Source organism: Panicum virgatum, chromosome 3N (assembly GCF_016808335.1).
Source record: "Panicum virgatum strain AP13 chromosome 3N, P.virgatum_v5, whole genome shotgun sequence".
NCBI classification, from domain to species: Eukaryota; Viridiplantae; Streptophyta; class Magnoliopsida; order Poales; family Poaceae; genus Panicum; species Panicum virgatum.
The window spans coordinates 31492941-31520935 of record NC_053147.1 but is presented as its reverse complement, the minus strand read 5'-3'; the positions used below and the strand labels follow the sequence as shown (position 1 = coordinate 31520935).

Below are 27995 nucleotides of genomic sequence, written 5' to 3'. Positions count from 1 at the left end.
AACCAAACGTGACCATATAGTAGTATAAACAGCAACCGGTCATCACCGATCACCAAATCTTAAATGACTGTTTGACTGGTTCCACAAACTTCTGGTAGTTTTCTTTCTCTTTCAAAATTTTTTACAAGAAAACAAGAACCAACGGGTGTCTATACCATCATCTTGACTCTTGAGCAGCGTTCATGTGCTATTTCAGAACGGATCGGAGAACACTATGAGTTCTATACAGAGTAAAATAACGCTGTTCTATTTCTATACGGTCCAGTAACTGTCACCCTGAGGTGTATATGGAAATCCACCAACTAATATGACGGTCATGACGCGACGGTAGTTTCTCTCTGATTAAGTACCCTAGCAACCTCTGAAACTCGGCCGCTCCAAGAAAGATCAGCGATGCCTGGCCCAGGCGCTTCATCTCTGATACTCCGTTCATAGGTGCAGAAGGTAACCGAGCGACATGCCAACAACTGCCATATAGACGACGAAAAGCAGGGGAAAACCAGTGCTGGACTGACCCTGTGAAGCCCCCGCCCTTTTCAAGAATACCTATTCAAGAGATGCAAAGCGTTAGATATGAATCCAGGAAAAAAAATACGCTTGGGAACAAAACCAGTACAATGTTTAGCAAGTGATAAGCTATTGTAGCATGCTACATAATCGAATTGTCAAACTATATGCAGGAGAAAGTAACTGGATATCGTAAGGGACAATAAAAGCAATTTCAATCTGCATTTACGGGCTCATGGTCGTGAATTATCGCACTGACACTTCAAAAGCATACATAGTTTGGGATAATTATTAGAGGAGGCATAGTTAGGCATATTAATAATATGGATATTTGGAAATAGAAAAGAAATGTTTAAATTTATAAATTAGGAAAAAAGGATATATATTTAACAGAAATGCAAGCACAACCTATATGAGTATCAATAACCCCTACGGTTTGTAGTCTGCTAATTTAGCCAGATGCTACCCATCACCATTCAATACAAAACAAGATGTTAACAACTTAAGTACTTAACATGCCAGGAGTAGCCATTTGTTTGGGCTTGTAAATTGGGACCACAATTCCAAAGTATTAGGATGTCAGCAGTGGAACCACATGTTTTGGTAGTTTCGTTAGAATAAGATGTGCCTTCCTCTGGTGGAAACAGGCAAACACCCAATCACATTGATAGGGATTTAGCTATGGTAAGCTGGAAGACCGGTAGACCACATGCAGACTTGGTACTATATGCCATGGATGTATTTAACAGAGTTCTGCGCCAGGTGACCTCACTTGACTAAAATGGACATATGGATGAAAAGAATGGTAGCCCTTCACCAGAGCTTATAATTGTTCTTTCAATCTTCAGTTATCACAAACAATGGAACAAGGACACGTAAGAAAGTTACTGCAAGATGGTTTATACCATCAATGCAATAGAATTTTACCATCTCTTTCCGTAATTTATCCCGCTCTTGGATGGTACCTCTGGTCTCTTCCATCAAATTTAGGATCAAAGTTTCTGCCTACAAAAGAGGATGATCCAACATTGTAGCATTTGAGAAAAGGAATCTCTTGAGTGATTCAATATTCAAACAATCAAACTCAAATATTTGGCACTATATGTTCCTTACCTCTTCAAGTTTAACTCCAAGATTGTTAAGTTTCATTTGTAAAGTGTGGACATCTTCGGTTACCTGCTAGAGGGGTAACAAATAAAGTTAAAAAGCAGACTGTGAGGTACATTAGAACTGTTGATTGCTAACCATGTGCCTGTATTTAATATTCATCACCAAGACAAAAGTATATTAATGCAATTTATGGTAATGGACATGGAATAAGCTAAACAGAATTAGCAGAACATGCACAATACTTGAAAAGAAGCTTACATGAGATATATGAATATTATCAGTATTGGTAGATTCTATATCACTTAGTGATGGAACTTCACTTGGAGCAGGAGTATATTCCAATGGTGGCGATTTCAAGTCCGCACTTGTTTCTGTTGAAGCAAACTGAGATTCTACAGAGGTAGCAGATGTTTCTTGCAAATTGGGAGCAGATTCCTACAAAGTAAATGAAGATTGATTTGATGGGACTAGAAAATCTTGCAGAACAGTAGGGTATTCTTTTACAGGGACGGAAGTTTCGCTTTCAAAGGGGAAGATCTTACATTCAGGGGATGAAAAACTTCATTCACAACAACAGGCGCTTCATCACATTATCCAGTATTTCCTCTGTCACAGGAATCCCAACTGTTTCCTTGGCATGGGAAAGTCCATTTGTGGGTTGCTCTACTTGAGGCTGTGCCATGCTGACAAGGACAACTTTCAACTTCTTCTCCTCAATATATCGGTCGGTTTCTTTGGAGAACTGCAAATAAGACTCAGTCAAACTAAAAATAGAGAGAAATATGCAAAGCAACATCGCATAAGCCAAGCATAAATTGCTGCATACTTACAAAAGCAGGAACGATGTCTTCATCAGCTGTACCAAATGGAACAACTGTGGTCTGCACAAGGAACTTGTCTTTTATTTGCAGATCTGGTGGAGCATTCTTTACCGCTTGCATAGTAACTACATTTTATATAAACAACAAAGTCAAATAAAATAACATAAAAAAGGAAGAAAAGTTCACTTCACCGAAAGCTAAATCCAGCCATGAGCCATGGCATCTAGGAAAAGAGGCCATCTAGCTTGCACAATACTCTATCGTAATCAATTCCTAATATGCCAAATCACCAATTTCACCAGTAGCCAGTAAAGACAACATTTACCTGTAAAATCACACGATGCCAAAGGAAGAATAACTCCTACATTTGGTCGAACACAATATCTTTTTGGATAAGTTGTTTTAACCTATTACATGTTCAAATACCAAAACTATCAAAAGAGGAAATGAAATTAATGTGAATGCATGAAACATTAGGTGTTAAATTGTTTCTTCTAAAGCAAAAAAAAAACACAAAGCATGAAGTCAAACAATACCCAGTATGACAGAAATACTTCAAAGAACAAAAACATGAACAATAATTCATTACGTAAAATTGGAGACTAACCTTGAATGCAACATATTGATCTGACTTGTTCACAAGATGGACACAACATGAACTCTGCTTCTTAAACTCAACTGATAAACAAGTGAAAATCAGATAAATTTCTGGAGATGGTAGACTCAAGGGCAATTTGAAATATTTACTAATCGCTGAAGAATAACATTTATTCATAAAAAGAAAGAATGGCGCGTTAACATAAAATTACAAAGATATCTATAAAAATAAAAACTAGAGCTTATGAACCATGAGAACACTACAACTACATTTAATTTAGCAATCTAAGATATGGATCGTGTGGAAAAGCATGTGATGTTATTTGATTAAATAAATTGCTTCATAAAGTGGATAACTGCAAGTAAGTAAGATTTCTTAAGGGCTGACCAAATCCTGTGACCTACAAACTAGCAGAACCAACCAGGGTCACAAAAGAATTTACTGTGACAGTTGGTCACAGTAGTTATTTTCAACCTAAATAAATTAAGTACCCGTTCTAAGTATTAACAGTAGCTATCTAAAAAACAGTACCCACCAGCAAATCTGGTAAGGAAGGCAACCATAGCTGGTTTTTGTAACCCAGGTACTAAAAGTACTTACAAAATTCAGTCATGTTTTGTTTCATTTCTAGTTCACTTTCTCTAGTTACTAGTATATTGCCTTGGTACATAGCCAGCATTTATTCTCTAGTTTAAAAAGATTCATGTTATTATATTTCTCAATTCTGGCCATATGGATCTCCACTTGTCCTGTTCATCTTGTTTCACAATACATAATAAGTAGTTTCTTTAGCTAACCTCATTCAAGTGTATTGATATACAAGACTAAGCCAGCATTTAGCTAATAGTCCTAAGTCCTAACCACCTCAGTCAATGGTGAGACAGGAAGTCCAAACGGGTTCCACCTCTCACCTTGAATCATAAACACAAAGATTTTTTTGGGGATGATGTAATAGGCCTGAGGCTTCTATACAGATGTGAACAGCAAAAAAACACTCAATTAAACAATAAATTTAATCAATTTTTTACCCATCAATCATAAATTATTTACATAGAATATCTTGCGATCATATACAATCAATAATACACCCCTTCTAGCACAAAAGCAATCAATAATACACCCTATCTGGCACGAAGCCATAAATAAATTAGTTTGCCCCATTACTACCACTGGCCCCAATTGCCCTACTAATAAGTACAGTGTGACTGAATACAGCAGTCTAGTACAGTCCCCCAACACCATGTTCTGCTATTATTTTCTATCATCACAAGAAACTGGTGAACTTACATCATAGTAACCAATTTACCAAATTAACATATGTGGCTAGCAGATTTGTCACATGCCTGCCTATTCCAATACTTGCAGCAAATGAACTACCTATTCCAATATCACATCCAACCACCAGCACTACCACCACAAGAAAGGATCCATCCTCTTAAATAATAACTTTAAAAATTATTGTATTAAAAAAAGATACCAATCCAGGCACGATGTTACGAAGTGTTAATGCCCACAGCAAGTCCCTAAATTTTGTATATATTCACCGGAGGAGGGGAGGGGGTATGCATCTAACTAAATGAACCATGAACAATCAGTATTGCATCGTTACACATAGTAAAAGTATACCGCGCAAAACAAAATTTCAAGTAAAAACGTCATCTAGCACGTTACAAACAAATGAAAGGCTTTGACAGACTGATTTTACTCTGTTACCAACCATGTCCAAACCAGTCCCATTTCATTACCAGTATGTTCCCTTTTAATCCGTTTCCAAATTCCAACACAAGGTAATTCATTCACATTCAATACAACTGTAGGATTTTGTTTCGTCAAATTACATGATTACTGAGTTGTAAGTGCCTTGCACAACCTCACACAATCACAGCCAGCTTTTGTCTAGTATAATTACAGGAACAAGCTGTAGTTCTGTCCCATGTTTACACAGGTCTCCAGACCAAAGCTACATTCTATATAACAAATAGGATTGCTTGTTCACTCACTCTTAGTCTCCTTTGTCACATAGAAGTATAGAACAAACCGGTAGTGTTTCACCACCTCCCTGCAGGATACCGCATCTAACACACATTCAGCAGTCAGCACTATCTGTAACATAATATGTCCATTCACTATTTCTTGAATCATCAGAAGTGGCAAGCAAACAATCAAGGGATCTAGAATGTCACTATTGCAACCAATTAATCTAATGTGTCATCTCCTCACACACCAAACTTCAGTGCCATTGACAGCACAGGAGCTAACATTTGTCCACATCCCAACCACCTATTAGCACTAGCACTACCAGAATGCACTCGACCTTCTTGGAAATTTCAGACTGGAAAGTGGACGAATCCGACCGCAAGTGCAAATCAGGATAAGAACGCCACGCTTGGTCCCTAAATTTGTTCGCGCAAACCTCACGCAATTGAGAATATAAAACAGTAGAATAATATAATATTTTCCCTAGAATGCCAGTACGTCGTGACTCGCAAGTACAAGCTGAACGCCGCAAAATCAGCTATTATCTGTACCAAAAAAATCGGTTAGCTGTTGCGAGAGTACAATTGAGAGGGCGAACTCGGAGCAAGCGTCAACAGATCGCTTCGGAATGTGGGAAGAAATTTCGTACAATCTAAGCTACGAATCGCAACCGCCGCGTCATGGTCAGTTAAACCCTCCCCCGCGAAACGCACGGGCTGGCGAACCCATCCGCAAAACCCCAATCCGACCCAAGCGGCAGCAGCACGCGGACGCATGAACCGAAAAAAAAAATACGAGTCGCCAGGTAAGCAGCAACCCGCCAGCGATCGGAGAGGCCAATGCGTCAGGCGGATCAGCCCAGGGACGGATCATGGCGACCGAACTCGAGCCCCCATTGGGCTGGAGCGGAGCGGAGAGGAGAGGAGGGATCAGGGGGAGGCGAGAAGAGGGGGCGGGCACGTACAGAGGAAGCGGAGCTCGCAGGGGTGGATCTCGACGAGCACGTCCTCGCTGCCCATCGCGGCGGCCGCCGGCCCGGCCGCGCGAGCGATAGACGGCGCGGACGGGGAGAGATCGCAGCAGCGCCGGGTCGCTCGGCCCGCGGGCGGGCGGGCGGGCGCTTGTCTGTCGTGCTTGCCTCGGAGAAAAAGGGTAGACACGGGCTGACTGGGACGCGGGACGGGACGGGACGGGAGTCGGGGACGCCACCTCCGCCCGGCCGTTTCGGGATTTCGGCGCCGAAACGCAGTGCCAAATGGTGCAGGGTTTCTCAGTAAAGGCCTATAGTTGTCCAACGGGCCGAGCCCGGCCCGACCCGGCCCGTCACGATTAGGCCCGGCACGATTAGCCCGGATAACTAATCGTGCCGGGCCGGGCCGGCCCACATGCCGAGCGTTGTGCACGAGCACGGCACGAGAGCCTCTTTGGCGTGCCGGGCCGGCCCGATATGCCAGGCGGGCTTCGTAGGCCGTGCCAACCCGAGCCCGGCTAGGCATCTGCACTAGACCGTCACTCCCTCAACTCAGAATGATTTCAAATCTAAGATTCAAATTCACAAATAGATCACAAAACAGAAGCACATTTCATGATAACAAATTTATTAAATTGAGCTGTTTTGGGTGCTGCCTCATTAAAAATCTTTGTAGGTAAAACCCCACACCTCGTGAGGACAAAACCCTACAAAGAAAAAGAGTACAGCCAGCTCTAAATGTTCAAATGTTCATCACAAGTTCAAGTCCACAGTCCACACTACATAGTTATATAGATTCAACATCTAGATATAAGTTTTCAAATGATTGTTCAAGTTCTTCATCCTCTATGAGATGCTGAAGTCTTGCATCGGCTTGCTCCCAGTCCTTGATCAGAGCCAACATCTTCACGACCTCAGGGCCAGACGCCGTCGTCGCTCCTCGATAATCCTGCCAGTCATACTAAATGCAGATTCTGATGATATTGTTGAAATAGGAACAGTTATTACATCTCTAGCTAAAATTGAAAGAACAGGATATGATAGCTTATGCTCATGCCACCAGTTCAAGATATTGAAATCATCATCATACTGGTTAACAGTATCACTGTCCAGGTAGGCAGACAATTCAGAATCAGATGATAGAGAAGCACCAGAAGTTGCAGCTTGCAACAGAGCACTAGCAGAGGTTCTTCTATGCAAGGAGGAAGTAGAACCAGAACCAAGACTAGTAACAGAACCAAGAGTAGTGGCAGCGGCGGTGCTCGCGCTGCCAGTGCCAGATACAGCGGCGGTCCCCTGAGGAAGGCCTTCTGGATCCAGGTCGATGGCAGCATTGCTGCCAAACAGCTTAGCGGCATCCGCAGACAGGTCATCCTCATCATCTCCGCGAAAGCCCATCGACAGTAACTCATTGTTGTAGGAGTCGTCGGCGGCCATCGCCGGTCTTCGGTCCCTCACGGCCTGCACAAGGAGGACCATCTGTGAGGGGGATTCATGAGGAAGAAGGAGAAGAAAGGCGAGTTCTGACTTATCTTTGGCCGGAGCACCGAAGACCGAAGTTGCCGTCGACGCCCTCACCGGAGTTTCAGGCCACACAGACTCGCAAAGAGGGGAGAGGAGGATTCGTGAGGAAGAAGTAGAAGAAAGGAGAGGGGAGGAGGTGAGGGCCTGAGGGGAGCGGCGGATCTGGCTGAGCAGAGTCGGAGGAGGTCCACTGGAGCGGCGGATCTGGCCGAGGAGAGGCGGAGGAGGTCGGAGAGCGGCGGATCTATGCGCGGAGAGGTGGGGTGCAGGTCGGGGTGGAGCGGATCTGGCGAGGAGCGGGGGAGGCGGAGAGGCGGAGGAGACGAGGCGGCGGCCAGGCGGGCGGGAATGGAGGGGGCTAGGGTTACCGGCGATCCGCGCGACAGGAGGAGGTCGGAGAGCGGCGGATCTACGCGCGGAGAGGTGGGGTGGAGGTCGGGGACTCGGGGTGGAGCGGATCTGGCGAGGAGCGGGGGAGGCGGAGAGGCGGAGCGCGGAGCCGCGGAGGAGACGAGGCGGAGGAGCCAGGGGGGCTAGGGTTACCGATGCCCGTCTCCTCCCCCTTATATGTGGCCGGCCGGCTCGGGCTGGCGGGCTACGTGGGCTTCGTGCTCACGGGGCGGCCGCTAATCGTGCCGGACTGGGCCGGCCCACGTGCCTGAGACGCAGCCCAAGCACGGCACGATGCCCGTGCCGGCCCGGCCCGAGCCCGTTTACCTTCGTGCCGGGCCGGGCCATGTACCGGGCCCATTTCTCGTGCTTCGGGCCGGCCCACGGGCCTCGGCCCTGATGGAAAACTATACCTGAAACTGCGCAAGGATGATCGTAGGATCATAAACGAATCTACTCCATCTTAACAGAACTTTACAGTTTTGGTTTTGACGGATTTATTGGATTGATAATGATTGAATCTGAGTCCACTCATTCATATCAACTTACTTCAGCTTGCTTTTAAACTATTCAATCAATCATAATTTGATTTCGAATCGCTTATAAAGATCATAAAGTATCATGTATCTTCGTTACATGATCAAGATACTATATATTATACTAATTATGGGATCACATAAGATCCTCCATCTAGAATCACAGTGCTTTTTATTCAAAAAAAAGAATCACAGTGCTTTAAAATAAACATACACAAGTAGCTATGGAACCATAAGCATAGTACTTTAAGATGAAAAATATCCATCTTGACACATTGTTTATTGCGCCCATGCATTTTTTTAGATTACACGATACAACTCAGACACTCACAATGTATGCACACTCACCCCTATGAGCACACGTACACTAACCCTACCCCTATGAGTATCTTCAAAGACCGAGCCAACGAAATCTCGAAATTAACAAAGTCAACACATGCGCCTCGCTATCAACGGGAACATCGCCTATTCGAAGACTGAGCCAACGAAATCTCCCACAGGGAGTCGAATCCTTTCGCTGCGCCCATACATCTTGGCCATGTGTTCATACAAAGTCTACTTTTTAATAGAAAAAAAATTTAAATTACTCTTCTCACGTATGGAAAGTCTGGATAACCTTTAACCATTTATTAGTTCAATTTGCTTCCTAAACTATGTTATTTGATTCAATTTATCCTCTAATAATATTTTTTTCTCCACACACAAGTGGAATCTGAATTTAAGACTTTGTAAGGATTAATGTAATGGTATCACAACGTATGTTTAAAGAATATATTATAATTATTTTTTCAGTATTTTTATATAATTTTGTATTGTAACGGTTAATCTATTATTAAATGGCATACCCTATCAAAATTATAATAAAAATATGTCATGATATCTGTCATCATCCTACATAATTTTAACTTAAGATGTCACTTGTGCGTGGATAAACAAAAAAGATAAATTTTGAGATGGGTAGGTTAGACTAAATAACATAGTTTAGGAGGTTATCCGGAATTTGACAATATTTGAGGGGAGTAATATGAACATTTTCTTTTCTACAAAAAGGAATATAGGAATAATGGAATATAGAAACATACTGGATAAAAACAAGTGAGAAACCCTTAGCCATACTTACTTTCTTGGTACTTATATCAAAGTTTCCGCAAGTAAAGTCAAACGTGCCACTAGCTTGCTGCTACAGTGCTATTTGTTATGTTTTTCCGTTTCAAAAAAACTTTTTAAAATAAGAAAAATCTTGCTGCTACCTCCTTTTTTCAATGGTGCGAACGCAACCACGACGGTGGGCGCTGCGTACTCTTTGCCCTGTACTACCCCATGCCCACCTATATGTGCAGCATATCATCCTAAAATGCCCCCAGATGAAAGGATGAATGGCACATATACTTAAAGATTTTTTTTTGTTTGGGTCACTACCAGACCTCTGTTTGGTGGTAATGAAGTTGTAGTATTTGCAGGAGGTTTACTCCATTGCACTTGAAATTAAAGAATGTATATGCGAATACGGACAATCATATCTATGATCAAAAGAACACGCAAAAGAAATCAAAAGTATACTAGGTTCATACCCGTGCGTTGCTACGGGCTTAAAAAAATCACATCAAAACACAAAGCATGAACGACAAATAATATTTTTTAGACTTTCAATGATATCCACACATAAACTCACATAATGCTTGTTCTTCCATAGTCTTACACAACTCATGCCGCTTCTAGTTACTAACATTCCTCTTTCCTCTTTTCATCAAATATGGATTGCCTTACAGTAAATTATTTACTCCTACTGACCTACATAAAAATCAATGGGTTACCTTCCTATAGTCAATATCAGTTTTGCCTATCAGGAGAAACATTGAGATCCCAAGAAGAACCCTAGCTCTTCACCGTCACTGCACTCAGGCTTGGGAATGGTGGATGGTATTTTCTTTCTCAAGCAAAGAATACAGGGAGTCCACCCTTGCCATCAACTACTCCGTTGCAGGCAGAACAATGATATATCTCCGAAGAACCTGGCAGGCTAAGTAGCTATCCTGTAATGTGATGTAGATTTCCTGTAAGGACTTCTTTCGTCTGTACAAAATTGAGCAAATAAAAATGTCCTGGCAGCCTGGGAAAAATTATGACGTGAGAACATTTTCTGCTTTCATAAGGATAACTTGGATAATTCAAACTGAAAACTCCAGACAAGAAGAAGAAAAATACAAAATTACCTGCCGCTTATATATTTTCTCTTCCATTGTTCGATGTGCCATTAGGTCTACCCATACCTGGAAAGAATATTCCCACTGAATAAATAAATAATAGCATGTACTGTACCTGGAAAGAATATTCCCACTGAATAAATAAATAATCGCATGTACTGAACAATAAATAATCACATGTAAGTGGAACTAATGAGCAACTCAGGTGACAAGTTCTTGCCTCCAAACTCGATAAATGGCTTGCAGATCGTGTGGTGGATTCCATGATGCATCCAGAAGAACTACATGATTTGCAGCATGAAGGTTAATGCACAGAGATCCAGCATGAGTTGATATCAACGTGCATTTTACTCTTGCATTTTCAGGGTCATTAAACATCTCCGCAAGATTCTATTGATCAGAAGATGGACTGCTCCCACCAAGCTTGTTCAGCATTATACACATACATGATTTTTGCAAAATCAGACAAGACATGAACCAGATTCTTAATATTCCTAGGGCAAATTTGTAGGCCCATTGGCCATTACTACCCTACTTATGAGCATGCAGACACAAAGTATAAGGACCAAAAGAAAACAGATACTTGGAAAACTACCACACCAGCAACTGCAATGTTCTTGTGTACAAAACAAAATCAAGTGTGGAATCATACCTATACCAATCCTTCCCTTGCTTCAAATGTTTGCCCTCTTTTCCTTTGATTTGCACTTTTGACAGATAAAACTCCACTAAATCCAGAGTGGTCAAGCTCTGGCTGAACACTAATACCTTGTCGCTCAATTCAGTACTTTTTGACAGGATATCAAGGAGCAAAATCATTTTGCCACTGTAATCTGTCTCCATTTAAGTTCCTCCCACCAGTTACTTTCCTACAATAAAAATTAAAAGGTAATACAAAAGGTGTAATCAGAACTAAGTATTTAATGTGTCATGCAGATTATTCCACCACAGAAGTATTTATTGGCAGACTGATTTGAATTAAGTTATTAATCATCCATTATTGGCACATACATAGAAACCAGAAAGGTATCTAGTACACAGCTAGAGACAATAGAAAAAATGTGCAAGAAGTCCCTTAGAGTACTATAGAACGGAAGTTTCAAATATTGTGTACTAAGATAAGTACCTCATTCACAAATTTGCTTTTTGTGGACTGCTGATCAGCTCTATCCTTCTACTTCTCTGCAAAAATATTAAAGTTAGAGTAGGTGTACGTCATAGGGACTTCAAATTAGATTCAGGCATACAAAGTGATTAAAACCTATCAATAATATAGAATGTCATTCCCAAGATTTGAAAAATACAGCTAATATATATCCTTAGGGCATAGTTTAAGGATCCAACAACGCTGAAGGTATTTATTTTTGTGCTAGAAGTTGTAATCGTAGACCTAATGTTAACTTTAAGAAGAAAAAGATAACATATTGATTAGCAAGCATCAGGTATCAAAAACTCAGAGAAGCTGACTGCAATCAATATGGAAAAACAAAGATGCAGAGAGGATATTTGTCTCACTGAGCTTTCTGTCAAAAGAAAATGGAAGCAGTTACATCACAAACTGCCTGAATGGTTTATCTTTTTGGATTGCAGTTTCCTATTGTTACTTAAGGATGTATGCTTAGTCCCTTTGATGCGACTGACACCTCCTAGTAGTTCAATAATGGAATTAGCTTTATTTTTTTTCTCTTGATTACCATCCAGACGAACACATGAACAATGAATGCACATGTATACATATAACCAAATTAGATGTCTGAATAGCCAAATGACACCTCCTAGTCCAATAACGGAATTAGCTTTATTTTTCTTTCTCTTCATTAACATCCAGATTAGCGCATGAACAGTGTGGAGACCGGATGATAAGAAACTATGTACGTACCACTGGCGGACTCAAAGGGTGGCCAGAGTATGCCGTGGCATACCCTAAGTCAGCCCTCTTTTACCCTAATGACTTCTTTAACTTAGATTTGATCAAATTCAAATTGCAACTTAACAATTATATTGGTGATAGTAGACATGGGAACAACTTCAAATGTCTGACCAATCATGGTTATCTCTCAGTTAAGCTAGTTCAAACTGAGAGAAATAAGATTTATGATATGGTTTATAATCTTTTAAAATTGGTCATTGATTTTAGCAAAAATTAAGCTAAGAAATAAGATGGGAGATAGTCTTTTGGATGATTGTCTACACATTCATCAAGCGAGATATCTTCTTCGAGTGGATGAAGATGATATAATTAATACTTCATGGACTTTAATGTTGAAGCATAAATGAATTGTCCACCTCTTCCCATCAGCTTAAGGTTTTGGGTTGAATTGGTTGGTACATGCAACTCAATATGGTATCAGGGCCAGAGGTCTCTGTCGGTGTTTTACTGCCAAACTCTCCGAGGTATATTTCGAGGAGATTGTTTTTAGGCACGGACTCGTCGAGATCAGAACACGATGGTGCAAGGAACACAAAGATTTAGACAGGTTCAGACCGTCATACCATACGTTCTGTGTGGTCGTTTGTATTGTCTTAGGTGTTGAGATGTTTTGGAAGGATCCCTGCCCGCTCTTATATAGTCTGGGAGGACAGGGTTATATGGAAAGTACTAGCCGAGTACCTCTAGAGTCCTACTACAACGAGGTCGAGTAGTTTCCATGTACATCAACTAGTCCTACTGCCGTACGAGTAGTTACAAGAGAGGTAAGGTGTATCCATGTGCTATTCCTTACTCTAGAATATTCCACGTCTGTGAGTAGTCCCGCTGCCCTGGGTCTGACAGTCTCGAGTTCGAACCTCAGCAGGTGCGATTAAATAAAATAATTGCAACCGACTCTTATTTTCACGTTTGAGGCATAGCAGAGCCTACACGCGAGGGAGTGTTAAAGTATAAGTGAATTGCCCACCTCTTCCCATCAATTTAAGCTTTTGGGTTGAATTGATTGATAAATACAACTTAATAGTTAAGAAGCGTAAGCCTGATAAGAAGAAATTAGGTAATCTCTTTGAACTATTATAGGTTTGTAAGCTTATTTTATGTTTTCCTAGGACTTAGTGTGCTTCTACTACTTATATTGTAATCTATGTAAGTATTGAATCTAAGTGCTTATATACGAATTGGTCGTGGAATTTTTTGTTGTGTATCGATTTTTTTAGATTATACCGAATACCGAATTATATATTGAAGTTTTGACATGGCATACCCTAAGTTCCAATCTTAGGTCCGCCACTGGTACGTACAGAAGGCCAATAAGGCAATTACCTCTGCTCTCGTGCCTCTTTCCCCTTCAAACCGCATCCTGAATCTCATCCCAATGGAACAATTGTTCTTTAGTGACTCCATATCCTGATCATATGGTATGATGAACTCGTCCTAACATTGATATTTAGAGATCAGACACAGGGTTTAGTTTAGTTCGAACAAATTGCAAGTTGCAATTTTAATATTTCATGCAAGATAACTAAGATAAATCAGTAAATTTGTCTCAGATATGTAATCAGTTTGTCGCAGACATGTCAGCATACCTAGGTTTGTAGTACACAATTAACATGGATTTAGTGTTGATGGCATGCTATGTAGTTCCAAGGACTCCGAGGGGCATGCTTTGGCAAGATATGACTGAAGGAGGTACATTAGACAACTGCCTCACAGGCCGCCAAACACTAACTCGAAGTACTTCACCATTTTATCCTCATGGGCAGGAAACAACAACAGACCTGAGGAAAATAGCCTTACATTCAGTTTTAGAAATTTGTAGCATCTGATCTAATCAACGGGGTTCATAGTATATTAAAAGCCATAAACAAGCTATCTGATTTGAAACCACATCACAACCATAGATAGCTACAATAATCTATTAGTCTGACCCTCAAACAAAAAAACTTACAATGAGGAGAATATCGGAACGGATATGCAATGGTTCATGGATCAGGACACGAGCGAGCGATTAGTAGTGCAATGCTACTTAAGCACCGGTATCTTTGACAGTAGTGACATAGGGGATGGAGCGACGTAGTGATAAGACCATAAAAAAATTATGAAACTGCAAGATCAGACAAGCATTAGAGGAGAAGAGTGACAAAAATGAAATTAATGGAATCCAAGCAACTTGTACATCAATCTGTGTAGATGGCACAAGTAATTCAGTTATCTACTACAACCATCACACTGACAGATTCAAACTTTGACGTTTAAGCACTCCATGGAAAGGTACAGAATAATAGAAATTATCTAAATCCATCCAGTACTCCACTTGATAGGATTCAGTATAAAAGACCCTCACGAACTACTGCAACACCACATCTCAAGAATTAACAGAGCCCTTCTGGAATGATTAGCTCTAATTACCAAACCTAATCAAGTGGCTGCACACAGGAGAAACAAAATTTGATCTAATCACTACCTAATGGAGCTCTAATTATTAGAATGCAGACAATGAAATTGAATACCTGCTTGCCTCTTCGACATCTGGTTATTGGTGCTTGCTCTCATCGACATCTGGAAATGGGAAACTTTTTTTTCCTTGCAGGAATAGCCTTGAAAGACAAACATCACGATCAGGGTTGAAAACGGTCGGGATCGGTCGGGATAACCCCGTTACCGTTTTCACTTTTACATTTTAATATGGTAACGATATCGAAAACGAACAAGTCAAACACGAATACGAATACAGACTCACGGTATATCGAAAACGAACCAATTCGAACGGAAATGTGTCAAAAACAAACAATCTGCGAAAAGGCAAAAAGGAAACACCGATCCTGTACGATGTGTATCGAAAATGAGATGTCAAATTTGAAAACGGGTCGAAAATGGTTTGCCCGGTATCCCGTATTTCGTCAAAATCAACCTGGTATGATTGAGTTAAATGAGTTGGAGAAGTACATAGCAGAACCACTTCTACAAATTGCTAGTCAGTTTGACATCTTAGCATGGCGGAAGAACAAGAGAGAAGAGTATCCTATTCTTACACAAATTGTTTGTGATGTGATGGCCATACAAGTATCAAATGTTGCATCTGAGTCCGCCTTTAGTGTTGCTGGTCGTGTTGTTGATCCCTACCAAAATGATCTTGATCCAGAAATTATAGAGGCATTGATTTGCACCAAGGATTGGGTAGCTGCAGCAAGAAAAAGGTAAAGATAATACATTTGGTTTAGCTACAAACTCTAATGTAGCAAATAAATGCATATATGATATTTTCCTATATTTCTTTTTGTCTTTAGATTCTAAAATTGTTGGCTCAATTGTGAATGATCTTGACGTTGAAACTTTATCTATTTCCATGGCTAACAAATTGAAGGTTGAGGTATGTGTGAATCAATTCAATTAAGTTGTGTTTCTACCATTATTTTTGTCAAGTCTGCAGGATCTCCTTGCTGTCTTGCTCTAGCTGCTAGATCTGATTATTCATCAATTTTGTAGGACAAAAACAAGAAGGGGGATGAGGAACAGAATGAAGATGGAGATATGGAAAGTGTCGGATTGTTATTCCGGCCAGTCCACCAGGGGCGTACCCGCGGTAGAGTTTTAGAACAGGGATCTCAGGACCAAGAGCTCGATGGTAACACGAAGACACAGGGACTTAGATAGGTTCAGGCTGCAATGTGCGTAATACCCTACGTCCTGTGTTCGGTGTTGTATTAGAGTTTGTGGAATGATGCGAAGAAGAAGCTTCCTATGGGTCTACCCACGCCTCCTTTATATAGAGCAGGAGTCGTAGGGGTACAAGTAAGATATGTTCAGGTTGTTTACAAGGAAGAAGGTCGATTAAGATCCCTAGATATCCGGGCTTCTAGTTGGAACCTTTCATCCTGATTTATTGAAGATCCTTCCTGCGCACAGCCGAATCCTTGCACGTCGGGTAGTTGTAGCCGAGTCATCGAGCAGGGTAGTCACCCGGACACGGGGACCCTACTCGGCAGGGAGGTACATAGATCTACCTCCGTCAGAAAGTGATCCGGATATCATGAATGATGAAGATGAGCTGTAGCCTACTGTACCTTTTAATCAAGATGCTTGTGTTCGGTTGAGATATTTGTTTTATTCTATGTGTGTGGAACTAATTAAACTATTGTCTCTGAGATTGTCTCCTTTCTGCACTACTATGTGCGTACTATTGTTGAGTCGTGGCTGTGAATTTGTTCAATGTTCTATCTTTAAATGTGCGCTTGAGAATTGTGGTTGTGACCTGTGACTACCGTGTATTACTGTATGGCAGTGAACTTGTGAGGTTGTTAATTATTATTATGTTTACAAATACTTGTGCTATTATTATTTGTCTATGTGTTTTCATGTTCAACTTTGTCGGATGATTGGGTATGATCGTACAAGGTCGGTGTTTCTGTTTTGCCTTTGCGTAGACCGTTCGTTTTCGACACATTTCCGTTCGAATTGATTGGTTTTCGATATACAGTGAGTCCTTATTCGTATTCGTGTTCGACTTGTTCGTTTTCGATATCGTTTTCGTATTAAAATGTAAAAGTGAAAATGGTAACGGGTTATCCCGACCGTTTTCAACCCTGTTGATAACAAAGTAAAGGTGCTATGCTTGTGACAACAATATGATGTTTGGAGTTAAAAAAGAGTTTAACTTATGACAAAACTATAATAAGCTACTATTTTAATACAATGCATGCGCTAATTTTATTACAACTACAAGTTTCTTCAAATAAAATTTTATTATACTAAGCACATGAGAAGGAAGTCAACGCTTTCTCGGAAAGCTAATACTAGCTGAAATGAAAATCAGCACACGTCCTGACGTCCTGCTGCACTGCACCTGCACGCGCCTTGGTATCACTGAGGCGCGGTGAAGTTGAAGCCACTGCAGCTGGCCCCCGAGCCCCAGAGCAGGCCGCTGAAGTGCAGCACCTCCTTGTCCATGTCGAACACCAGCAGGTTGTCCTCCACCTGGTACCCGCCGATCACCACCGCCGGTGCCGCGGCGCCGGGGCCCATCTCGATGACGGCCAGGCACAGCGTGCGGTCCGCCGCCTGCACCATGGAGTTGCCGCTGGCCACCGTCCAGTCCATCGAGGCGCCCGCCCCCAGCTCCAGGCGGATCGACGGCACGTCCCACCCCAGCACCCTCACGTGCCGCAGCGAGAACGTGTCGAAGCACAGCTCGAACGGCGCCACCGCCGGCATCGGCTTCACGTACCCCGGCGTGCCGATGGTCTCGTTGAACGCCCGGACGAAGGCGCGGTACACGTCCGGGCGCATGGCCGTGTACCGCTGCACGGTGCTCAGCGCCACGCCGCCGCGCCCGGTCACGGCGTCGAGCTCGAGCGCGCCCGGCGGCAGCGCCGCACGGGCTGTGGGCGCGTTCCAGTTGGGCCAGGACACGGAGATGGCCTCGACGGGGAGGTAGTAGCCGCAGCTCTTGGGGTTCGCGGCCAGCGGCGTCGACGCGACGGTGGTCGTGAGATCGGGAGGGTAGTAGCCGAGGTGGATCGGGGTGTCCCCGAAGATGGCGACGCCGGGCAGGCAGAGCGCGAACCTGCGGCCGAACCGAACCCAAGCCGCGCGGCCAGCTGCGCCGGCAGGGACAGCGGCGCGCGCCCGAAGCCCGCGACGCCCGCGGCGCCGGCGGGCAGCGAGCGCGACCGCAGCAGCTGGTCCGGCGCGCACGCGCCCACGGCCTGGAACGGCGCCGGGTACAGCGCGTTCCGGCCGTCGGTGGCGTTGGCCGACATGGCGAAGGTCGTGAGGTCCCCGGGCGCGCACCGGTCGCGCGTGACCGGATCGCAGGCCCGGGCGGTGCACGCGCAGTCGTGGTCTCCTCCATCGACCTCAGCACCGGCACCATAATCCTGCTGCCACGGCCGGCCCTGCTGGTGCCAGCAGAACCCGCCGGCGGCGTGGCACTCCGCGGATCCGCAGGGGAACGTCGGGTGGCCGAACGCGCACGAGGACCAGACAAGCGGGCCGGCGAGGTCGACGACGAGGGGGGCCCGCACCGTCCTTGATGGAGATCGTGTAGAGGGAGGTGGCGGGGTCCTTGGCGAGCGGGGAGACCAAGGGAGCGCGGTCGCCGCCGCCCCCTTGCGCCGCGCACTCCTGCAGCACTGCCGCAGCTAGCACCAGCACTGGGACGGCGAGGTAGTGGTGGAAGTAGAGACGACGCATGGGAGCAAGCTGCTTGGTCGTTGACACGGCGTGCCTGGGTAAGGATCTGGTTGGTGGATGGAGATATGTAGAAGCAGATCGAGAAGAAGAGTTGACATGCCATGCATTCCTCCTAGGCTGAGTAGTACTACTAGTCTACAGTATGGGGATTCGAGACACAGAAAAACAAACAGTGGGTTGACCTTGATAAACTCACAGCTCGTCCAAACTGCTCACGAATTACGGTGAAGAAAAAGGCAATGGTATACTAGGAGGGGATTGTCTTCTTTTTTTTTGGGAACATGGAGGGGATTGTCTTCTTTAAGGATGGATCTAAACATCCGAATTCTTAGAATAAATTTAATATTTTAAAATAGATATGCTTAAATTTTATGCTAATTTTTTTATATTATCAAGCATATTATTACACATAAGAATAAAATTTTGTATAGATTTTTTTATGTATTATTTGCTCCCTACAATTAAAAAGGTGAAAAAAGATTCGAATCCGTATCCGATCCGTATTCAAAATTTTATATCTATTATTTGAGAATATATATGATAAATTTGAGGTTTAGTTTTTATGAATCTTTACAAGATCAATGTTAAATACAAGGCTATGAATTTACATAGTAAATTTTATATCTTATTTGTCCATAATCAAAGAAAAATGACAAAAAATCTCACATTCGAATAAACATCCTAATCCATTCTTAGTCTTCTTACACCTTTATATCGTCAAAAAGGATATCAGGGCACGTACAACGGACAGACAGCCCCGTCGACGTACACAGATTTTTTGCGAAAACCCCCCTCGTGCTACAGGGCTGCGAGGCGAAAAAAGGGCGACTCGTTCTCTGGGTCTCCGCCGGCGGGATCTGCGGTCTTCCTCATCTCCGGCGTCCGTTTCGGCGCTACGAGGTGGGGATGGCCGTGGAATCCTTGCTGGTCGGAGTGTACAGGTCCTAGTTTATCTAGGTGTTGGTGTCCAGGTGGTGGCGTTGAGGCAGCGGCAGCGGCACCACCATGGAATAAGTCCCTCCGTCCCCGTCTCCGTCTTGACAGCGCTCACTCCGGCGCCGTTGAGGGGTCCGTGAGGGAGGAGTCGATGGAATCGTGGGGTTGCTTCACTGGTTTTGAGGCTGCTTCCGGTTCTGGATGGCTCCTGTGTAGGAGTCTGCTCTCCGGCGCTTCAACCTGGTAAGGTTTGTGTGTCGGTGATGCTCTGCAGTGGGATGGCTGTTCTGGTGGCGGTTGTAGGGTGGGTGGACTGCTTCTCGGTTATTGCTGTTCGTCGGCGACGAGGGCGGTTCCACGACCATAGGGGCTCGGGGTGCGTCCCCGGCCGATACGCCTTCTCTGTGGTTTCTTGTTGCGGCTCATGTCAACGCCTTCGTGCTATGGAGTTTATGTTGGTTTTGGGGTCCCTGACGTCCTGCTTTGGCGATGGCGTCGGTCATGGCGGAGGAAGACGTCGGCGGCGAGCGGTGCTTCTAGAAAGTGCAGAAGATCCACAGGGCCTTGTTGTAATTTCAGTTTTGTTTAGGGCCTTCTGTGCAAATGTATGTGGACAGCTGTCCCCTTTGTACGGTTCTAGATGGTGCTTGTATGGCCATGGTCTTGTACTCGTATGCTGTTTGGTTTAATACAGGTACCGTTTATCAAAAAAAAAGATGAAGCGACGAGCAGCGCGAGCGCTGTACGAACTGCTGCGGCTCGTCGACGGCGGCGAGGATCCGGTGCGCATGGAGGGAATCGTTTGGCGGCAGCAGTTCGCGCCATCTTCCCCGAAAAATCCCCTCCTCTCTTGATAAAATCCCCCCGCGCGGTGCTCCTCTCCTACCTGATGCCACCATGGCGCGGCAGGCAGAGAAGGCGGTGGCGGCGGCCCGAGGTGCTCTGCGCACGGCGCTGCGGCAGGCACGGGTGCGGTGGCCTGCGGACCCAGCAGTGGTGGCAAGAGGGCGAGGCCCCGCCCGTGCATCTCAACGCCTAGCCGCAGCCTGTGGGACAGCGGAAGCCTCCCCACCGCAGCTCAAGCCCATGCTCGCTCGCGGCACGGCCGCCGAGATCTCCCCACCGTCGCCGAGGCCTCCATGGCGCCGCTCGCCCACGATGTCTCCTCTGCTCGCTCTCGTAGGGGCTCCGTGCCTCCATGGGGCTAGTGGCACATCCAATTTTAGTTTTCGCCAACGCCTAGACCTGATCCAGGTCCTTTTCATGGCCTCCCCGAGCACGACGCTTCTAGCTTGACGCACAGGCACCAGCTCAGGTATGCATCCATGTTGTTTGATGAAATGTCTGTGTGGGTGTATATGCTAGAGAACAACGTACAATAGTTGACTTCAAAGATGCCCAGACAACTGAGTACTATATGTCCCTGTTTCTTTTGCAGCCGCTTTCTTTGCTATTAGATGCGAAGTATTTTCAGTGAAATACAGCTTGACCTGAGGGGTAATTCTATAGGCATTTTCAGTGTAAACAAAGTGATCATTCTATAGGCAAGTAACTATAGAGGGGTAATTTAAGAAAGATTTGCTTCAGATGTTAATTACAAACTGAGTCAAATAATTTTACTACCTGGACCAATTGCTCTTCACTGAGATTTGTCAGGCCAACTGTTATAGGCAACCTTCCAATGAATTTTGGGATAAGGCCGTAGGCAATTGGATCATAACTTTCAACCTGAGTAGGAGAACATTAGAAAATATCTCTGTTGTTAATGCAGAATTAAATTTTGATTGGTTGCTGAATTGTTCATATTCAGATATTGCAAAAGCAGAAAACTTTCGTACATTTTCATGAATCGAGTTAAAGAAATGTATTTAGCAGTTAGCATTGAAGTTTAAGATGAAATATCCCATGTTTGTTAGACGAAACCCTGACCAGATAAGCTCTCAACAAATTTCACCACTTGTCCTGAACCATGAAAGATGCAACAAAACAAGAGTATGATATTAGCCTATATCATCTGAATGAATTTACTTCATGGTGCACTGTATCACTAAAGTTGTCGGCGACTATTTTTTAGCTGTCCAACGACTATTGTTTTTTCTAGTTATGTATTCCCTGTTCCTTCCTAAAGTTGTCAGCCCTGATGGATGATAGACTAAAACACGAATCTGACCTCAAAGAGGCTGGAACTCATAGCCTTAAAATCAATTTGGTAAACACCATGTTTGAACATCTCAGCATGTACTTGATAAATTCCATAATGATATCATGTTGCCCATCTTGCAGCAAAGGAGCAAAAGGAGGCAACACAGATGAAAAGTAGATCATGCAGATACTATGAAGTATTTGAAACAGAACTTATTTGCTAAGAATTGAGGTAAGTTTCCTACACTTCACTAGAAATTTGGCACTTTGTCACTAGAAGTGAGCAGTAACCAATTTGAGGTAAGAAGAATTCATTTGTTTAATTTTTTATCTAGCTTGTTCTATCTGTTTTTCTGCCCATGTCTATCTGCTGTTCCAGAACCAGAAAATACTTACTCACAACTGTCAATAAAGCTGTATTTCAGTTATTTTCAGTTTCAGTTAGCACTGAGAATTGCTGAAATGATTCTGAAATGATATAGGAATCCAGTTAGCACTGAGAATCCATATAGATTCAGTTCCACTTCTGAAACCTTCTTAAGTGCACTTCAGTTGCAATTCTGAAATGCCAATTATTTTTCCTGTTGCAGAGGGAAGCGTTTGGACCTGGTGTTTAAGGATCTGCTGGATTTTTATGAACCGAGTATCTTCTGCAAGTGTAAACTATCATCTTTTATTTATTTATTTGCCTCCATCTGTGAACAAGTGTGAACTGATGGATGCATGTATGCTCGTGTGAAATAACATGTCTGGGTGCTTGCATTCCCTTGTGATTATTATGGTATGGTTGCAACACAATGTTCTAGTGCAGTGGAAATTCAAGTGTCGTGCTGCCTGCATACATTCCTTTGTGTATTTTTATGTATATAAGCAGTTAGTAAAGTATTAGAATATATTTATTCCATTCTCTACTCCATGGAACCTACTTTGCCTGACGAAGTGCTGCAGCCTGGTGCTCCTGGTGTGTATTCTTTCATGTATACAACAAATTGGCTTCAAAGATCAAATTATGCACTAGATCACCATGATTCATGTGTCAAAGAGTGAATTAAATTCCTAGCAGACAGCTAAACAGACAACCCGTTGTACAAGTTGTCTGTTGAGCTGTTTGTATGTAACAAACAGACAGCAGCTGTCTGGACCTTTGTACATGCCCTCAATTGGTATGTCTCACAAAAAAGAAACACTCAACTATTAATTTGGTCAAAATCTAATGGTGACCACTAGGGTCATGCCGGTAACTTCAAGTGATCTTTATATCATGTCGCTTGCCTTCCCCAGTGCTCCTACCTGGTTGTCGCGCGGCGTCGTGATCATTCTGCCGCCTGTTATCGTCACATACCACTGTTGCCGCTTTGTCGGCTTCGAGCGTGAGTCATGATTGTGTGAAGATGAATCAGCAACTGCCAAGACTCGAGGGCAACAGGGCAAGCTAGCAGGTCTTTAGGGGTGGTGTTCAACGTCTGTCACTTACATTTGGATCGACTAAAAGCAACTCCAGCAGCAGCCCTTAAATCAAACCCTCTAAGTGCTAAATGGGCTGCCTCTATTTGTTAGAGGCCTCTAAATTTACTCCAACTCCAACAATAAGTCTCAATTCTAACTTACGATAGAGGGTTCCCTAGAGACCCATTAGGAATGGAGGAAGGAGGAGAAAATTTGGAGACCTCCGTGAAATAGACGGTCTAGTAGAGAGTCTGCTAGAGTACATATTTTAGCTTCATCCTCTAAACTTGAGATATGAGTCTGTTTAAAACATCTGCTGGAGTTGCTTTTAGAAATAAAACAAAACCTAATTAGTAATTATTAGGCTAATGAGATTAATTATGGTGGGCTGCGGATAAATGTTGGCCCCCAGAAAATGGGCCCGCACTACTACAGAATAGGCATTTGTTCCAGGCCATTTGTCCCGGTTACCTTTGGGCCCGGGACAAAAGGTGGCTTTTGTCCCGGGTCCAACGGCTAGCTGGGCCAACGTGGGGGACATGAGCTTTTTGTCCCTGGTGGAGCCACCAACCCGGACAAAAGGCCCCCCTTTTGTCCCGGTTGGTGGCTCCACCCAGGACAAAAGGCCCAACCCTTTTATCCCGGCTGGTAACACCAACCGGGACAAAAGGCCCCTTTTGTTCCGATTGGTGTTACCAACCCGGACAAAAGGCCGCTCCACGTGATAGTTCAAAAGGAAGTTATTCTATACTGAGTCACGTGTACTACTTAGGTGAGTTGGCAAGGAAACCATGCGCTAGGCAAGAGGTCTTGTGATCGAATCCCGTGGTGTGCAAAAAAAATTTTAACGTCAGCCACCTTTTGTCCCGGTTCTGCCACTCGAGGCTTTTGTCCCGGAAGCCTTGTCCCGGTTCCAAAACCGGGACAAAAGCCAGTTTGGAACCGGGACAAAAGGCTGAATCTGTAGTAGTGCCGGGCGGCACGCCCTTCGCCCCGGCCCTGGTGACCACATGAGGAGGCTGTGGTTAACAGGAGTTAATTAAGAGTGCATTCATATTCTAATTGGTAGTGAATGGGGGATGGGAAAATACCAGTATTTTTACAGAATGTTATGTGCTTGAATTTTTGGTATTTCTAGATTTTTTGTGTGCATCTGATAATAGTCCAAAAATAGTATAGAATTATCTTCTATGTTCCTTTAATTCTCAGTAATTTAGATTTAAGATTGAATTATGGATGGTTTATTGTTAGTGTTTTATTTGGATTTTTGATGGTTTTATTTGGATCTTTGTGTTGAAGTTTGAACTAGCATGGTTACCCACGCAAGCTGGCTAGATACACATTTGATAAAGGTAAAATTTTCTTAACAAATTTGATTTAGCATAAGTTGATTTATAGCTTAATCAATGTTCCATTATCATCAAATCCATTGTTAGAGCAGAAAATCCTTGTCCTTGTGCTGCGGCGGCATTGCTTAAAACCAGAAGCGAACAGGCACGCTTGGTTTGCTCATTTTTGGCACATCAGATGAGCAAACTAAATAAACCGAGGTTGTTGCTTCTTAGCCATCAATATACCATGGTTTGAAAGGTGTAGAGATTCGGGGAGAAGACATGCATTAATCATGGAAGTACTACCTAAGATTTTTTTTTTCATATTTTCGCATCAACGTATCCGCCTTAAGAAGCAACAACCTTGGTCACACTTAGTTTCTGACCTGGCACCTATTTTCCTTGTACAAAAATAAGTTCCTACACCGAATAGGCCCTACCTAGAATTTGAAAAGTTTAGGAAGGCAATAAGCTTTTGTTCAAGCTTCAATTGAGAATAGAGATGCTAATAAAGGAAGAGTAGCACCTAGTGGACTATATGCTGAAGGGAGATGCTAAACTGAGTTTTAGGTTACATTTTCAAAAAAAGAGCTTGACATGCCTATGTGGTCCGGCGACAAAAATGCTAAAGGGAGAGTAGCACCTAGTGGCCTTATGGTGTAGGTGTGGCAATTAAGAGCTAGACGGGATGAGATAAACAACCATATTAGATGGGTACCTAAAACATGCTTATAAAATATGAGTATCAATCTTTGATTCAATATTTTCTTATTATTTACGCTCAAGTTTAAGGCCACGTGCCCGGACCCTTGAATCTAGAAGTGATTAGTGCTGGCGAAACATTTATCTTACATTTTTCAAAAGCCGAAAGGTACGATCTCTATATGGGTAGTATCTTTACAAATTTAGGGCAAGGAATGTAACGGGTAAAAAGCAACTCGTGATGCGATATTGTAAATGCTTTTGTGCAACTATTTACGAGCTAGGCATTAGAAATAAAACATGCAAAATTTAATAACAAATCAAAAGATATGAGACACATCTGTAGGGAAAAAGGTAACTACTTATATTAGTGATCAATAAGCAAAGATTAAACTTAAAGATATGTGGCTCTTTGCATTGACCTGATCATAATCACAGATATTTCTACGTAAAGAACATACACATGCATTTGTCAAATGAAGGGCATGTAGATCCTACATTGGCAAATTGGAGGTTTTCCATGCAAAACTTCTTTATATTTCCTAACAGGTGCAACGAAGAAAGAAAAAAACTTTACTAAAAATGCTTATATCAGTGCCCAGAATACCATAATAAATAAGCTAAAATGTATCTTAAGCTGACATTTATATTCTTCCTACATTGTACATATATTATGCTTTCTAGAATTTACCATTACTTTAAGAAACCTTTCGTATATATTTTTCAAATAGTATTTCTTTAAGTTGGCCTTCTGAATTTGCTGCATCCGGCCAATTCACATTTATTTTCTTTCTTTCCTACTATAAAGTGAAGTTGAGCTGCATCTATAATTAATGCGGTGTTTTAGTATTAATCATTTTTTCTCTTACAATTTTCATGGGGCTTTTACTAAGTTTCTGTGATCTAAACTTTTTAGATAAGTGGAGAAAATCATGTGGAGAAAATATCAAAATAATAAGTGGGGAATAAAAATGTGGTTGCCTTTTTAGATAACGGATAGCCTCACTCTTTCTTATACCTAGCCACCCTTGCTCTCATGTACCATGCTCATAATTAAATGTCATGGCAAGGGAAGCCTCTAGTTATAGGCCATGTGGGGTCATGAGATTGAGAACAGTATCCCTCTTTCTAGAGATTTTCTAGATATTATAATATTTTCTTTATTACCAATCTTAGAGCACTCTATGAAATATCTCTCCTTCATGTATGGTAGAGAAGTCTCTACAAGGTTACCTTGCTTTCTTTCAACACGCAGGGGAATAAAAGCAATAGACTTGCTCATATTCTTTGTTTATCTTCTACCAAGCCTTGTAAATTTAATAAGCATGTAAGCCATAATCAGGATAAATTTATCAAATCACAACAAGAAGGGCTTTAGTCCCCATCAATTTAGTGCAAAGCATAGGATCGATTAATTTTGTCATTCTTCTCAACTAGATTGTTGTCTCAAGTTATGGTGTAGGGGGGAAACTACGAGATATGAAAAATGTGAATTTCAATGCATTAACGAAATGCGTATCAATTTTAGCTTGTTGCCTATGATGAAAGTGGCATGCTATTGTTACACTGCACACAACACAGTCACAGGTGCACACAAAGTCACTATAGTTCTTCTCGAGGTTCTTTTCTTAGGATGGGCATACAAGCTGCTTCACGGAGTGATGCTTCCATTGCTATGGATCAACTATTGGCACATCTTGATGTCTGCCTTGGTGGTAGTGTTGCCGAAGAGCTCATTCTTGGCTAACAAGGTGTGATTTGTGGTGCTGAAAATGACCTTATCACTACACAAGAGCTTGCTCAAAATATGGTAAATATTGACAAATATTTTGTCAATATATAGAGAACTATTAATTATTGGATATATAGTGTGTTTTGATTGAATGGTGACTTCATAGGTATCAAACTACATATGCAAAGTTACCAAAGAGCTAGATGCAAATGTTGTTCTGATCATACAGGTTTGCAGGAGATGAACAAAGTTCTAAAAGAATCTTATGGGCAAGTAGTGAAACTCTTGCTCAAGAAGTTACGTCCCGTATTGTAGCTCACGTTTGTTGATCAAAAAGGAATAGACAAAAGAAGCACTCACTTTCCATTGATGAGAAGATAAGAACCTACATTTTCATTCAAGATAGCATAGCAATCACATCATTGATAGGGAATACAAGCCAGAGTATCTGAACAACATTATTCTGTATCACCACACATCCACAAAATTGTCATCACCAACTCATAAATCTCAAGTTGACAAGAATACCATCAGAAGAAACACCTGACTCGACAAGAAGATTAAGACCAGATTACAATCAATATGAGGTCCAAAAAAATGCCACAACGGTGAACACCGCGGCGGTGACACCCAGAATGTAGCTTGCACCATCAGCAGAGCAAGTCCCCGCGACACCGCAGTTGCTATACTGGTATAAGGAACATGGCCCCATTAGGCTATAGTTTGTGATTTTGGTGATTGAGTGATAACATAGTCATGCGACTCATATGTGTGTCAAGAATGAATATTTGTATGGTTTTATAGGTTCCAAAGATGAAACACAACGAAAATCTTCAAAGCCAGGACAATGAGAGAAATGAATTGGAAGTTTCCCATCCATATTTATATTTACTGATTAAATGGGTAGTTGAAAGGATCTTTGGATGTCGCCTAGAGGGGGGTGAATA

General features: G+C 42.8%; 1 long non-coding RNA gene and 2 pseudogenes across 2 annotated transcripts; 1 reads left to right on the top strand and 2 right to left on the bottom strand.

Moving 5' to 3' along the window:
- Positions 1–49: 49 nt before the first annotated feature.
- Positions 50–6127, bottom strand: LOC120665695 (annotated as a pseudogene). The gene is made up of 8 exons (XR_005671283.1): positions 5978–6127; positions 3046–3116; positions 2764–2845; positions 2448–2563; positions 1876–2359; positions 1621–1683; positions 1435–1512; positions 50–546 (listed from the first exon to the last, which is right to left on the bottom strand). The product of XR_005671283.1 is annotated as a vesicle-associated protein 2-2-like (transcript).
- Positions 6128–17400: 11273 nt separating this feature from the next.
- Positions 17401–18844, bottom strand: LOC120663306 (annotated as a pseudogene).
- Positions 18845–20390: 1546 nt separating this feature from the next.
- Positions 20391–22776, top strand: LOC120665694. Its single transcript, XR_005671282.1, has 3 exons — positions 20391–21010; positions 21979–22069; positions 22428–22776. It is a non-coding gene; the product is annotated as an uncharacterized LOC120665694 (long non-coding RNA).
- The last annotated feature ends 5219 nt before the right edge of the window (positions 22777–27995 follow it).